The 14,784-nt window shown below is 42.5% G+C and overlaps 1 protein-coding gene across 1 annotated transcript in view; it reads right to left on the bottom strand.

The window, feature by feature from the left end:
• Positions 1-10,239, bottom strand: part of XIRP1 (xin actin binding repeat containing 1) — a 36,690-nt gene extending 26,451 nt beyond the window's left edge. Inside the window, exon 1 of the mRNA XM_029588386.1 lies at positions 10,104-10,239. The gene's annotated coding sequence lies outside the window, so the exon portion shown is untranslated. The remainder of the gene's footprint in view (positions 1-10,103) is intronic.
• Between the last annotated feature and the right edge of the window lie 4,545 nt (positions 10,240-14,784).

The raw sequence follows: 14,784 nt of genomic DNA on the forward strand, positions 1-14,784 counted from the left end.
CCTTGTTGGTTTTTATCTTCCATCACTCATTATGTTACTATGAGGTAGATATTCAAAAGCCATTTAGCCGGATAACTCAAAAGTTATGAGTTTAAATGTCAAATATGGCATATTCAGCCACTTATCTGGCTAAATAATAGCCAGACAATAAAGGGGTGTTTCAGGGGTGTTAAGATATCCAGCTAACCTAGTTGAATATCAGACATATTTGGCTAGGTAGCTCGATAACTTTAGACCTACTTCAAAGCAAGCCTAAAGTTATCTGGCCTTGTGTGGCCAGATAACTTTCTTCTTAACTGGATATCTTCAAAGATATCCAGTTAAACTGCTGTCAGTGTCTTGGCCCAATTTTGAGCCTTCCCCTCCCCCCCTTTAAACACAAACTGCACTGTTAGACCCAGCAGCCCCAAAACAAGCACGATCTCTTCCGCCTGCTACTGCCATCTTTCTTGATTTCATTAAAAAAGTTGCCATCTGAACCCCTGGCTTACACCTCTTCCCCAATGAAACCAGGGACTCAGATCTGTGACGTCTTGAGGAAATGGTGTTTGTCACTGAGAGAGATTCTATGGACCAACAGTTTCCTCGTGAAGGAATAAAGTCTGGAATTCATTGCCACAGGATGTGGTTACAGCAGTTAGTGACACTGGGTTAAATAAAGGTTTGGATAAGTTCTTAGAGGAAAAAATCCATAAACTTCTATTAATTTATAAGCAATAGTAGCTTGTGATCTATTTAATGTTTGGGTACTTGCCAGGTATTTGTGTCTTGGAAACAGGATGCTGGGCTTGATGGACCCTTGGTCTGACCCAGTATGGAAATCCTATTGTTCTTATGTTCCTTGCTGGGAAAGGAGAAGTAAAATAATTCTGAAGAAGATCAGGGGCCTCAGTGAGGCATATCCGCAACCATCTCATTGAAATCAACAAGGGAAGAGAGCAGTATGAAGGTACCACCCAGGTACAAAACAAAGGAAGGAGGAGAATACTGAATAACTACAGCCAAAGGTATGAGAAATGGGACTGTTCACTAACAAAACTAAATTGGGTTAAGATCCTATCCCCCAGCTATTGATTGGAAGCTTACAAACTATCCCAGTGATTGGAAAGGAGAAGGAACAAAAATAATTAGGATTAGCTTTAACAGAGACAGGAGTAAATCCCTGAACCAGAGCCTGTAAAATAAACTAATTTCTCACCAAATCTGAATGCTCACTATTTTTTTAAAATTATTTATATTCTGCTTTTCAGGTTCTTCAAAGTGGATGACGTTTAGGTACTGTAGGTATTTCCCTGACCCCAGAGTGCTCACAATTGGGCCGATGCAGTAAAATTTGCAGGAGAGCCGGCGCTCCGAGGCGAACGCCCACTCTCCCAATGCGCGCCCAGGCTTCCCTAATGCTTCCTTTTTGGCAGGAGCGGCGACTGTCAGTTGGTTTGACAGCCGATGCTCAATTTTACCGGCTTCGGTTCTCAAACCTGCTGACAGCCACGGGTTCGGAAAATGGATGCCGGCATAATTGAGCATCCGTCTTCCGACCCGCGGGCCGCCGGCTGATTAAAAATACATTTTTTAAAATTTTTGATTTGTTTTAATTTTGGGGCCTCCGACTTAATATCGCCATGATATTAAGTTGGAGGGTGTACAGAAAAGCAGTTTTTTCTGCTTTTCTGTACACTTCCCCGGTGCCGGCAGAAATTAACGCCGGCCTTTGGGTAGGCGTTAATTTCTGAAAGTAAAACGTGCGGCTTGGCTGCACATTTTACTTTCTGTATTGCGCGGGAATAACTAATAGGGCCATCAACATGCATTTGATGTTGCGGGCGCTATTAGTTTCGGGGGTTTGGCAGCGTGTTTTCGACGTGCTATTACCCCTTACTGTATAAGGGGTAAAAATAGGGCATCGAAAACGCGCGGCCAAACGCAGGTTAACAGTGCACTGTACTGTATCGGCCTGAATCTTTGTACTTGAGAGAAGGGAGGTTTAAATGATTTGCCAGAGGACACAAGGAGTGGCAGTGGGATTTAAATCCTGGCTTCCCTGGTTCACAGCCTGCTGCTCTAACAACTGGGCTACTCCTCCCCTCCATGCTATTTACTTCTAGGAACTGATCAAACTTAATTTTATGCTTCCAGAACTTTCTAGAACATTCTCAGTCAGCAAAATATTTCATAACCACCCTTAGGATAAAGAACACTTTTCTAGGAATGATTAAACTCTTTCTTCTTTTATAGTGTTTGTAATAGATACCATATTAACTGCACTGCAAAGCAAAGTCCTCCGTTTATTCAAAAATACAGCACAGGACAGGCACAAGCAGTGCAAGTGTCCCAACACCTCCTCACTGAGATGCTCTGCAGACACCATCCGTAAGGGTGAGAGAATAATTCAGTTTTCCATGCCAACAATGGGGTGCCAGTTCGTGGCAAGCTTTGAAGGTGGATTTTGCGATGTAGACACATATCCACTAGAAAAGAGGCTGTAAGCATCCACTCACTACATATACCAAGCTCTTTCTCTCTAATCTTAATGAGTGACTCCTTGCCCTATCCCTACTGCAAGTCTGTGCTAAGGCCCTCTTACGTTCCTGCTCCTGGCAATCAGATCCTCCCTCAATCTATTTTGTTTCTAAGGAGAAGAATCCCATTGCAACAGACCATCCTCACAGGGTATCCTCTTTGCCTTTTAATAATGAAATGACTTTCTCTAGTGCTTCTCCAATTCTCTGAAGACTTTCGTGAAGTATGGGGGAGGGGGGGGGCTATACACCCTCACTTTGCCTATGCGTCCTCAAACGTAGTTGGTTGAGCTTATTTTCTGGAACTTTAATTGATCTGAAATCTTCAGACAAAATCAACCAGTTTCAGACATGCACTTGTTAAGCATAACCAGACACATTTTCAAACACTACCAATTGAAAAACTAGGGCTTTGTATTTCCTTCTTGATTTTATTAGAGGATATACGGTATGGCGGTGACTTTAAGGCTGCCCGCACTGATGCATCATGCGCAGGTACTTTTTAATCTGCGCACATTCACGTTGAAAATTATCCCAGGAAAACATTTACACCTGCTGATTTATGCAGCAGTTTTTCCGAGAAAAGTGATGCGCATCCTTTTAAAAATGCAAACCCCCTCCTCAGCCCTGCCCCCAGGAATGCATCCCCCTGCTAGGGGTAACAGCAGTTTTCTAGAAGCCCATTTCTGCGGAAATGTCTTTCAAAATCGTCCTCCTTATCATATTTAAATATATGTGTAGCTGTGTCATCTATTTGTACCATTTCTCGCCAACCAGCTCCCTAAGAATCTAGAACATGGCAATCTAGCTTTTTATGCAGCTGCCTGCTTATGAGGGAAGAGCTGAACATTTACAGGACTATTCACAATAAAAACATAGATCAATTAGCACAATTAAACAATGCAAAAAACAAACCCACATAAAAAAAAAACCCAACAACCCAATACCTGTTCACTTTTCTTTTGGTGTATTCTTATGGGTTCCGATTATTATCATGCTTGGCCCCATACAGTGCATGAAACCTTATACATCAAGAGAAAAGTAAATATGTATTTTTAAAATTTTATATTGCTATGGGACATGTTTTTTGTTGTCTCTCCCCTTCTGTTTTTTTGACTTGGATATTATTTTCACCATGAGCTTGTTCACATTCCACTTTATTTCTACACTATTGAGCCAATCGGTATCTAGTAGAACGAAACCCCGCCTGCCTTATAAGTTAATTAAACCTTTCCATCACATGGTGCTGTATATTGACTCCATACATTATTACAACTTGAAAACTCCATCCTTCACCATATGAAGCAGAGCTAGTGCTTGGCCATCATAGCACCAGAGCTGCAATCCGGTTTGTAAGAAAGAAAGTCTGCTTTCCTATTTGTAATGAATCATGTTTCTATCACTCGGTTTACAAGTCATCCAGCCTGCGTCACTTCAACCCCCCTCTGTTCTGACTGAAGCTCTGGCGCCATTCAGATGGCTAATCTAGTGGAATTCTCATAGGTGGCTAAGCACTAATAATAACAGCTGGACAGGGAACAGATTAATCTCTCAGACTGGCAATGTCTTGGCCTTGTTAAATCAATGGAGATTAGTTGAAACACCATTAGTGGACTGAGGATCCCTGCTGTATAGCTTGTCAATTCCTTGACGCTGAACCCATCAGTGATTAACAAGGGAGATACCTGCATGCACCCCTCTGCAGTGGGTTAAACATGCCCGATGTAAGCCTTCAGTTTTTATGCCTGTAAACTGCAGTCTTTATGAAAAGAAGGCGTAGAAGAGGAAAGAGGTGCTCAACAGCGGGGCCTGGCAGGTCAGCACGCCTTTTCATTTAGAAATGTACAGGGAGAGCCGTGATCCCGAGCAGTTACTGTTATCTCATGAGAGGATGGGAATGCCATAATTCTTGCATGGAATGAAAGTTACTAGCACCTTCCAATGGCGCAGACTGGTTAAGCTGCTATGTTTCATGACAGCAAAGCCCTGGTCTTGCTCCCTCAATTGACAGTGGCAGCAAGTCATTTTGTTTTCGGCCCGGCAGTTTCTTCCTGCTCCTTTGGATTTCCGTTTCAATTAAAACATTTTTTTTAAAAAATCACCTTTTATTTGGGCTAAGTATGGGGGCGTTTGCTCATTTTTAATTGTCTCCCCTGTAGCCCAGCCACCCCCAACGATAGTCCTCAGCCAGTGTCCACACACCGTCAACCTCTCTGGATCCTACACCCTAAGCTCAGCCAGCGAGTGCAATCGTTGTGCAATGGATGCGGGTGCTGCGGCTTCTGCCTCCGCAACTTCCCCAGACCAAGACAGTTGGGGTTAAACAGCAGCAAATCCTGTCTCCCTCACGGCCACGCACAGCATCACCACCGATTCTTCCGGCTGTTCATCCCATGAGCATCACGAGGATTCACAAAGGAGGGTGCACCCGGTCAGAAAATGGAATAGAGCAATTCTGAACATCTAAGAATGAAAACGATCTGCCGGGGCCGGGCATATAACATGGCCAGTGGTTAAACGAACGGTTCATCAAGATATCTTCAGGGCAGTTAAAGGAATTGTTCGTCTATCTTCAGGGCAGTTTACCAGGAACAAAACGTTTTACTTGCACTTCATCAGCCATCTGAAAATTGCTCTTCTCTGAAGATGGCTAAAAGTCAATGCATTGTCCCACAACCCATGCACGTTGAATCATACTGAGCGAGGAGGCATCGCTGGGGGCATATTTAGGTTGGGTGGAGGGGAAGGGAAATAACACACCTAGATTGCATTTTCAAATCTGCACATGTCATTTTCCATGATAAAGGCACCTGCAGAGGAAGCAGGTATCGATGTCCTCAGGAGCTCTGGGCCCACGGCAGGTTTAGGTGGTAAATTACATGTGTACTCCTGCTTTGAAATTTGGTGCAAAATTCATGGCTTTAAAAGTACCCACGGACTTTGTCCCAGTGCAGATGGTTTGACAATTGCCCCTCCTCCCAGACCTGATTCCTGAAATGATGGACAGCACAGCAAGGGTCACAGAATCTCATGGGACTTAATGTCTGGCAGTCTTCAGCTCACAGTAGCTGCAAAGGGTTACCGGCTCGCTTTCTGGAACTGGTGTTAGCTTGAAGGACTTTGCTTAAAACAGGCACATCCCAACTTAAACAACCCAATGCACATCAATCTTCTTCTAAAAAGCCAAAAACAACTGCAGTGCCAGAAGGAGGAGGATGCTGCAGTCACCCTGGAGAGCACTACATTTTAATTTGGCTCTCCGTTAAGTTCAGATGTGGAGGAATTTACAATCTCTATTCCTGGCAAAATATGTGAAGAGGTTTCACCAAGTGACAGCTGTCACGCAGACCAAAGGACTCGCTGGTGCTATATAAATAGGCAGCTGTTGCGCTATTTGCCCAACGGGGACCCCTCCCATGAAATCCTGCAAAGCATTTCGAGCAGCAGTCACTAGAATGATAAACAGCAATCCATGGTAGACTTGGATAGCTTTTAAAAATCTCCGTCATTACACTTCCCATACAAGCAGCCGCAATATTGTTCCATTTCATTTCACCATCTTACTGGATCACCCACTATACCAGAAGTTCTCAGCTTAATCCTTGGGACACACCCTGCCAGTCAGGATTTCACAATATCCACAATGAATATTAATAAAGATAGATGTGCATACCATCCAGGCAGTGCATGCAAATCTATCTCATGCATATTCATTGCGAAGAGTTTGAAAACCTGACTGGTGGGGTGTGCCCGCAGAATTGAGTTGAGAACCCCTGTGCTATATTTCCATGTTGGTCTTTTCATTGTATTATTTTTGAAATAAAGGTTAACAAATTATATTACTTTGTATTTGTTTGTTTGTTTTTTCACAGTAGCTTATATTTTAGAGTAAACTTTGATGATGCATGCATATCTAGATAAAATGTTCCTCATATCCCTGAGAGAGATTGATCTTAGCAGAAGGACAGTTTGACATAGCAGGTTGGACGTAAAAGCATTTCTGTGGTAAGTTCGGTAAAGAGATGAATTTGGGGGCACAGTCCTCTCGAGTTTCATTTTACATTTGAATGGGAAAATGGAATTCCTCCAAGTGCCCTGAATGGCATACTTAATAGCGCCACAATAATAATTTCAGCAGTCGATAGTATGTGGATTAGTGGTATAGGAAGTCCTATTTGTTCAATGTACTTTTACTTACAGCTTTTGAAATAGTGAAAGAACTAAAAATGTCCTCTTTTTCAAGTTTTATCTATATGAAGGAGGTGGGATGGAGGCAAGGAGCTGAGGCAGGGGTCTTGGTATCTTCATATTAAACTCAGGTTGGTTAAAGTGATTGCACTATTCAGTTTCTAGAATGTAATTTTTCCTGCAAACAAGTTTTATGGAAGCAATTTTTTATAATATATCGGGGCAGCTGTCACTAGATAACAGAATTTACCAACTAACATTTTAGGAGGATAAATTGTAATATCTTTCCAAATTCTTACAGCTTTACCAGCAGGTATTCCTCTACTCCAGGGATGGCCAACTCTGGTCTATGAGAGCCACAAACCGGTCTGGTTTTCATGATATCCACAATGAATATGCATGAAAGAATTTATATGCACTGTCTCCACTGTATGAAAATCTAACTCATGCATATTCATTGTGGATATCCTGAAAACCCGGCCTGTTTATGGCTCTCAAGGACCCCTCCTCTAGTCACTCCAGACATGCATAGTATTTCAATAATTTCTTTGTTTTCTTTTGAAGAACAAACACGACACTAAACAAAAGATTGATTTAACTAAAGATATTCACATTTCCTATTCAGATTCTATTCAGTAGCTTGCTGGTTTTTGATGATACAATACTTTGAGAAGCTACGCCTTAACCTTCTTTTGGATTATGTCGAAAAGATTAGCTTTTTGGAAGGCTAGAACAGATAAATATCCATTTCATGCATCCAAAATGGCTGACTCCCCCCTGTTATCAATTTACCTTATGAAATAGCACAGAAGTTCCCACAGATAAAATAGATCTTAATAAATTTTGCAGTAAGAGCTAGATTTCACAATTTCTTTTTAATCAAGTGACTGGAATGCTTTCTTGGCCTGTCACAGTCTCACATGTTAGACTGATGACTGTCTAGAATGTCAGGAAAAATAAAATATGCTCTTGAGAAGGCGACGTGGAACATTAATAGAAATGCTTCAATGTGACAGGAGACCACGCTGCATTGGCTCCCAGATAATACCCCAAAAGCTATACTACACTAAGGGGCTGATTTTAAGTTTTACGTGTGCGGGGTACATTTGTGCGCACTACCCGGCGCACACAAATGTACACCCGATTTTATAACATGCGCGCGCTGCCACGTGCATGTTATAAAATCCAGGGTTGGCTAGCGCAAGGGGGTACAAATTTGTGCACCTCGCGTGTGCCGAGTCCAAGGGGAGCCCCGATGGCTTTCCCCGTTCCCTCCAAGGCCGCTCCGAAATCGGAGAAGGCCTTGGAGGGAACTTTTTTTTTGCTCCCCCCCACCTTTTCCTCCCTTCACCTATCTAACCCAGCCCCCAGTCCTACCTAAATCCCCCCCCCCCTACCTTATCTCGCTGAGTTATGCCTGCCTCCGGCCTCTCTGCCTCTCACCAGCTCCCGGCACAGGCCACTGTGCCGGAGGATTTGGCCCCGCCCCCGAACCACGCCCCCGCCCTCGCCCCTGGACCGCCCTGATCCACTGCATGCCTCTGGCCCCGCCCCCAGACCACCCATTTTTGAAGGCCCTGGGACAAACGCGTGCCGCCGAGCCTATGCAAAATAGGCTTGGCGCGCGCAGGGGTAGGCTTTCGGGGGCTATGCGCGTATCCCTTTGAAAATCTACCCCAAAGTCTGTGAAGAACAAGAACGATTTGAGTGGCATAACAGAGTAGTTTGAGCCTGGTTCACTAAGATTTTCCTTCTATTCTGTGTCTATGGCAAAAACAAAAAATCGAATTAGTGAATCAGGCCCTAAAACTGTGTTTATAGATTTATGACTTTGCTCATACAATAAACAGGTTGTGAGGAAGGGCCAAAGATGTGATCCAATGCCAACTACTCTTGAGGCAGATTGACATGTAGGGAAGAGTGCTCCATGCTATTCTACCTGCACCAGCAAGGTGGATATACAGACTGATCAATGGGGCAGAAAAAGATCATGTTTATAAGTCATGAGAGACATTCCTGCCCGAGTTAAACTGCTTGAAAAGGAATATTCAGAGTAAAGGCAGGTAAGACAAAAAACCCCCAAACTTCTCTGTAGTGCAAGTTATAGGAGAATCGCTACTTAAGGTTTTGTAAAACTAAGTTAACATTGGCCCAGATGCACTAAGCATTTTTCCCATTGACACAATGTAGAGGAAACCTATTAGCACTTTTAGCCCATCCTTGCATATCCTTTGTATCCTAAAATAGTAACTAGTCTTAGCCTGCTTAGGGAGGGTAACTTTACAACAGCCTGCATAGCAGTAAGACTGTTGTACATTGCACATGAAGAATTTACTTAATATTTTACTTACGCGTGTAAGTTCGCTTTGAAAATGCTCAGGTAATTAGCTGAGTACATGCACAAATTACCTCCCATAAATTTCCATCTGCCCTAAGCAGGGCATAACCTGTGCTGGAGTAATTTACGTGCATACTTTTTCAAATCTAAAAGTAGGTGTGTAAGTAGCAACCCTGACCCTTGAAACGCCTACCGTGAGCGTGTGGAAAAGTAAGCATGTAATCGGTAATCGAGTTACATGCATACTATTCCCCACACAACGCCTCTTCCCCCCCCTTAATGATTTTCAAAAGCAGAGTGACACGCAAAAACCAAGGTTGATGCACATTTCTTCTTTTGAAAATCGCTCCCTTAGAGGCCCAAGCAAACCGCAAGACGACAGTTCTAGCCAATTCATTGCAAAGATTACCGAACACTACAGCCTCTGGGCAAAGACCAGAAATGCTTTCCTTCTTCCCTATATAATGCTGATGCAGACAAAAGACGTATCTGTTACTATCCCTGTCAGACAGTATTTTGTCATTTTGTCCTGATAGGCAAACTCTTGAGAAATGGGCAGCAGAGTAAAGCCAGAATGGTGCGAATCTATTTACAAATGTTATTTCTCTTCACAGCACTGTAGTATATCAGTGTTTTTCTATGCATTGCTTTCTAAACCCATGACCTGGAGATGAATCACGCATGGATTTGTGGAGCAGCATAGATTAAAGTTTACTGCAGACATACATTTATTGCTCAAAAATGGGAAATACCTAATTTATTTCTAAGGCATGTGCATCACATCTCTGTTTTACAAGTACTCTGTTTTTGTCTAACCAACACATAGGCTATGTAAACAAAATATACTACTAGAAAAATGAAATAGGGTTGGGATCTAGATAAGCTTTCTAAACTCACTGGATCTTAGTATATCAAAATATTTTTTCTCATTCCCTGTAAATGGCAAAGATTTTGTTCAAAACATATCTGTAAGGTCGCACAATCTTGTGCAGAGTTTGCCATTATCTACAGCATTTGCTTAAAGAATATAATGATATGATGCAAACAAAATTACTTACAGAATATTCTTGATAGTCCAGGGTATTTTTTGTCTCATAGAAATCTGTTCTCTTTGAAGTTATTGTCTTTGTCCTTGATATCCTCCTATGTAGGTCCCCTTTCCACTCTCTGTTTCCCGTCGTCTGTTCTCTGTCTGGCCTCTGACAGCTGATTTTATCACAGGGTGTTGGGCTATGTTGGGAGTATGAAACCAGGGATCTATTTTTAGGGGGCATGGAAGTGGCTATTTTATCAGACTGAGTCAACCAGGGTGTTGTAGAGACCAGGGGAGATTTAGTGCACTGACTGTGCCTAATGAACAAGGAATGCTGAGGGAACATATTGAACTCAACACGATCATCATTTCAAACGCAAGCTAGGTCCCAGCTTCTCAGCAGAAACTCAGGGTGTGGGGGAATGGATCTCCTTCCTGAGTCATTGTTGCTTATTCTTAGAAGGTGATTTTGCAGGCTCATGTGTCAGTCAGTCAGTCACAACACTTTTACCGCATGAGATGTTTACTGCTGAGAACCTTGGCTAATGTGTGAACCTTCTCTAAGAGCTAGTTAAATTTTAAAATAATGCATGTAGATATATTATGGCTCTCATTTTGCCTCCTTGGGTTTTATTTAGTGGTACAAATAAATGATCTTAATTATGTTACAAAATTAATAAATATCTTAATTTGCAGTTAAACCAAATGAAGTGAATGTTTATCGGAAGAAAAGAGCGTAGTTAAATACCCAGAACCAATTCTGAGGTTTCAAGTGGATTTAGCCTTGGTCTTTTGGGCCTCTGGAGTCTGAAATTCACCAGTGTTATGAATCCTCCTGTAGCTGTGCTATGGGAGGCTTCTCACCTCTTTCTTGGAGGCCGCTCTGAAGCCGGGGTCTCGCCTACGAACTGTCCAGGATTTGCTCCAGGGCTTGGGAGGCCTTCGATGCCTGAGGCCTGCTCTGGTCTGTATGGACTTCCTGGTTTGGGCCATGCCCTTCTCTCTAGGACCTGGCCCGCAGCACTTCTCCTCAGTTATAGGGCCAGCTAGGTGTGGCCCATTTGAACTCTGCCCAGGGAGTTGCCTTGTTCCTGGGCTACAAAAGGACTTCCTCTGTATTCGGGCTTTGCTTTAGTAAGGGGCTTGTCCCCTCAAGGACTTCCTATCTCCAGCTCCTGCCTGGCATTTCTGATCTTTGTCCATGGATGTTCCAATTCCAGTTCCATGATGTCTTCAGTTCCACTTCATGTCTTCAGTTCCACTTCATGATGTCCAAATTCCTTCATGTCTTCTCCAAATGTTCGTGATTCCTGATGTCTCCAAGAGGCACTGAGGCTTGCCTGTTCCGCTCCCCTCGTGGTCCATGACCAGCCGTCCAGCTGTGTAGGGCGCGTAGAGGAACAGTGTGGTCCGTGACCAGCCCCATGGGTCCGCCCTGTGGTAGGCTGTGTAGGGCGCCTGAGGGACATTGCTTGCCTTGTTGCTTCTTTTCTCCTGCAGCCAACTCCTCCGGAGGGCCTTTGGCTTGCCACTTTCCTGAATTGTGTCTTGAGTCCTTTCCTGGGTTCATCCGCTTGCCCCGGACCTTGTCTCCAGTCGGCCACATCCAGTTCCGTGGTGGCTGGAGTCGCCTGCCAGTGGTTCTTCGCTGAGCACTGCTTGGACTCTTCCTTGCTCCTAGAGTTCCAAGTCCTCGTCTTGTCTGACCCTGCCTCAAGTCGTCATGTCTACCTCCAAGTCATCACGCCTATTCCAAGTTCCAAGGACTTCCTTGTTTGTCCAATCCTCTCAGACTTGGATGGTTTCAACATAAAGGGCACTCACTCTCCTTGTTTCTGCTGGAGAGCTCCCAGTAACGCTTGACCTCAGTAAAGCGTAACAGATTGCCGAAGCCATGTGCTTGGTGTGACCACGGTCAAACCTAACAACCAGATTTTCAGGATTTCTCGAATGCCAACTTGTCATAAAAAGGTCAGACATGATAAAAGAAATATTCAATATGGCTCTGAAAAGAAATTTGGGTCCCAAAGGAGGTGGAACCACCATAGACAATGCCCTCCATGCAGCCCATAAACTTGTCTAGAAGAGGTTATTTATCCGCACGCTTACGTAAACCTTCTCTATTCAACTCTTACAGGCTGTCAGTCCTGAATATATATATTCCAGCTCTGGGCAGGAATAAGTTTGGGTCAAGTCTCTCAGAGGTGCACAGAACATTTGGGTCTCATTATTTTCTTTTCCTCTCACAGGATATCATGGAAACTGGATCTTGTAACCTTCTACCCTTTCACGCTTTTATATTCCATATGAAAGAAGTGTCAGGCCAGAGATCCCAAATGGTTCCATTTGAGAAGCTGTTCATGCTACTTTTAAAGAGTCTACCACAAATTTAGTTGTCTTTAAATTGTTTTAGAATGTTTTTAAATTTGTGTACAATTCGTGAAGTTTAATATTAGTAGATTATCTTAATCCTTTGACACCTGTGCTGCAACATAAAATAGAATTATGTGATTTGTGTTCATGTAGAATAACTCCTACAGATATAATCTCTTGTTTAGATGGTGTTTTCCATGGGGCCTGTGGAATCTATGGGGCAGATTTTAAAAGCCCTACATGCGCTGAGCCTATTTTGCATTGGCCCGGCGAAGCGCGCAAAGCCCCGGGATGCGCGTTTGTCCCAGGGCTTGAAAAAAGGAGTGGGGCAGGGGCGAGGCCAGAGGTCTCCGTAGGGCCACTAGGCCGGTGCGCGCAACCTATGCCTGCCCGGAGGCAGGCGCAACTTGTAAAACAAAGGTTAGGGGGGTTAGGTAGGGGAAGGTGGGGAGCGGAGGGAATGGGGAAAGCCATCGGGGCTTCCCTAGGGCTCGGCGCGTGGAAGGTGCACTAGTATGCACCCCCTTGCGCTCGCCGACCCCGGATTTTATAAGATGCGCACATTATAAAATCAGGCATACATTTGTGAGTGTCAGGTTGCGCGCACAAATGTACGCCTAAGTGTACATCTTAAAATCCGGCCCTATGTGACTTTGTTTCTGGTTATTTCTTCATTTAAATTAGCTGTTGTTTTTTTTTTGTTTGTTTGGTTTTTTTTTACTTATTTCTGTTTAGCTATTTTTTGTCTCAGTAGAGATATATGAAACAAGAGACAGTACTACTTCGTCCACAGACAGATCTTGTTAGCACTCGTCTTTTTAAAAACACTTTGTATATCCTGCATTCCATACAAGTAACCTAACACTCTCACTTCTCACACATGCCCCTTCCTTCCTTCCTTCCAAGTTCATCTCAGTCTCACATACACTTACGGACCGACTCATTACATAGCATGCAAAATTTCATTAAACTAAAGATATGTAGATTAAAAGGCTAACGCTAATGGTAATAAGGGTCTTTTAGTGTGTGCACACTGTATGTCTCAAAAATCTCCCACACTAACAGGCCCACAGTGCAATGGCTGCTAGGCATGGGGGATATCTCCCATTAGGGATGTACACTGTCAAAATTTGTTTCAGTTCATTTATTTGTTTTGTAGGCTACAGTCATTCATTAGGTTTGTTTCAAGGGGAAAAAATGTATTTGTTCATTCATTTGTTTCAATGGGGGAAGCAAGGCAGACCATTTTGGACTTCGAAATTGGGATTTTCTAAGAATTTCTATTTTTTTAAATTATTTCTTTATTAAGTATATTATTGCAATCAATTATAAGAATTAATGAATTAAGCAAAAAAAAAAAAATCATAGATCAATTGAATACATAACAAATCATTATAAAGCCCATGTAAATTGGGGAGAGCATAATAATCAGGAAAAGAAAACTAAAAGAAAAAAAAATAAGCAGCCAATTAGCCACTTAAAAACTCTCAGCCACTTCCCCAAACGTATCAGCAATAAAGGATTCCAAATGCAAAAGAGCCAAAAACATAAACATATTATTTTGATAAGTAATAAGGAACTTATAGGGAAATTTAAGAAAGAAAGCAACAATCTTTGCTTTGACAATAGGAACGGTTTCCTTCGTGTGTGAGTCACATGGGAAACATCAAGAAACATTTTTATTTCCTCTTATAATATTTTTGGAAAACAAGGTCCTTATCTTTTTCAGAACAAAATGAAACAAGTAACTCTAGTTGGAAAAATATCAATAGAAGCTTCCAAAAAAAGTGGAACCCCCCGAGCACTCTATTGCAAGAGTATCAAAATTATTTCCCTCACAATGTACAATTTTCTGCTTAGCCAAATAATAGATCTTTGACAAAGATCATATGTTTTCTTCCAACATAGCTAGTAATTTAGCAATAAACTTATTAAACAATTTAATTGGTGATAACCTAGTTATAAAGAAAATTTAAAAAATGTAAATTCTTAGATCTCATACAATTATCTAAGCTCTCAATCTAATTAAGAATAAACTATCCTTTATAAAGATTGTACCAAAACTCTGAGCAGTTTGCAATTGTGGGAGGATAGTGGTTACAAAATTATCAATTCTATCTAAACTATTCTCACGTTCAGTCCTAGACTCAGAGGCAAAACTACAGAGCTGGGAAACAGTCTTGAGTTTTTTCAAGCTTGACCATCATCCTCCAAACCTCTGTGATTGTAACATTCAGCTCAGCTCCTGCATATCATCCCTCTCAAAAGTGTCAGGGATATCCAATGAAAATACAGCCTTTCCTCTCCTTTCGCATTGGTACAAAGAGGCAAGC

This window comes from Rhinatrema bivittatum, chromosome 2 (assembly GCF_901001135.1).
Source record: "Rhinatrema bivittatum chromosome 2, aRhiBiv1.1, whole genome shotgun sequence".
NCBI classification, from domain to species: domain Eukaryota; kingdom Metazoa; phylum Chordata; class Amphibia; order Gymnophiona; family Rhinatrematidae; genus Rhinatrema; species Rhinatrema bivittatum.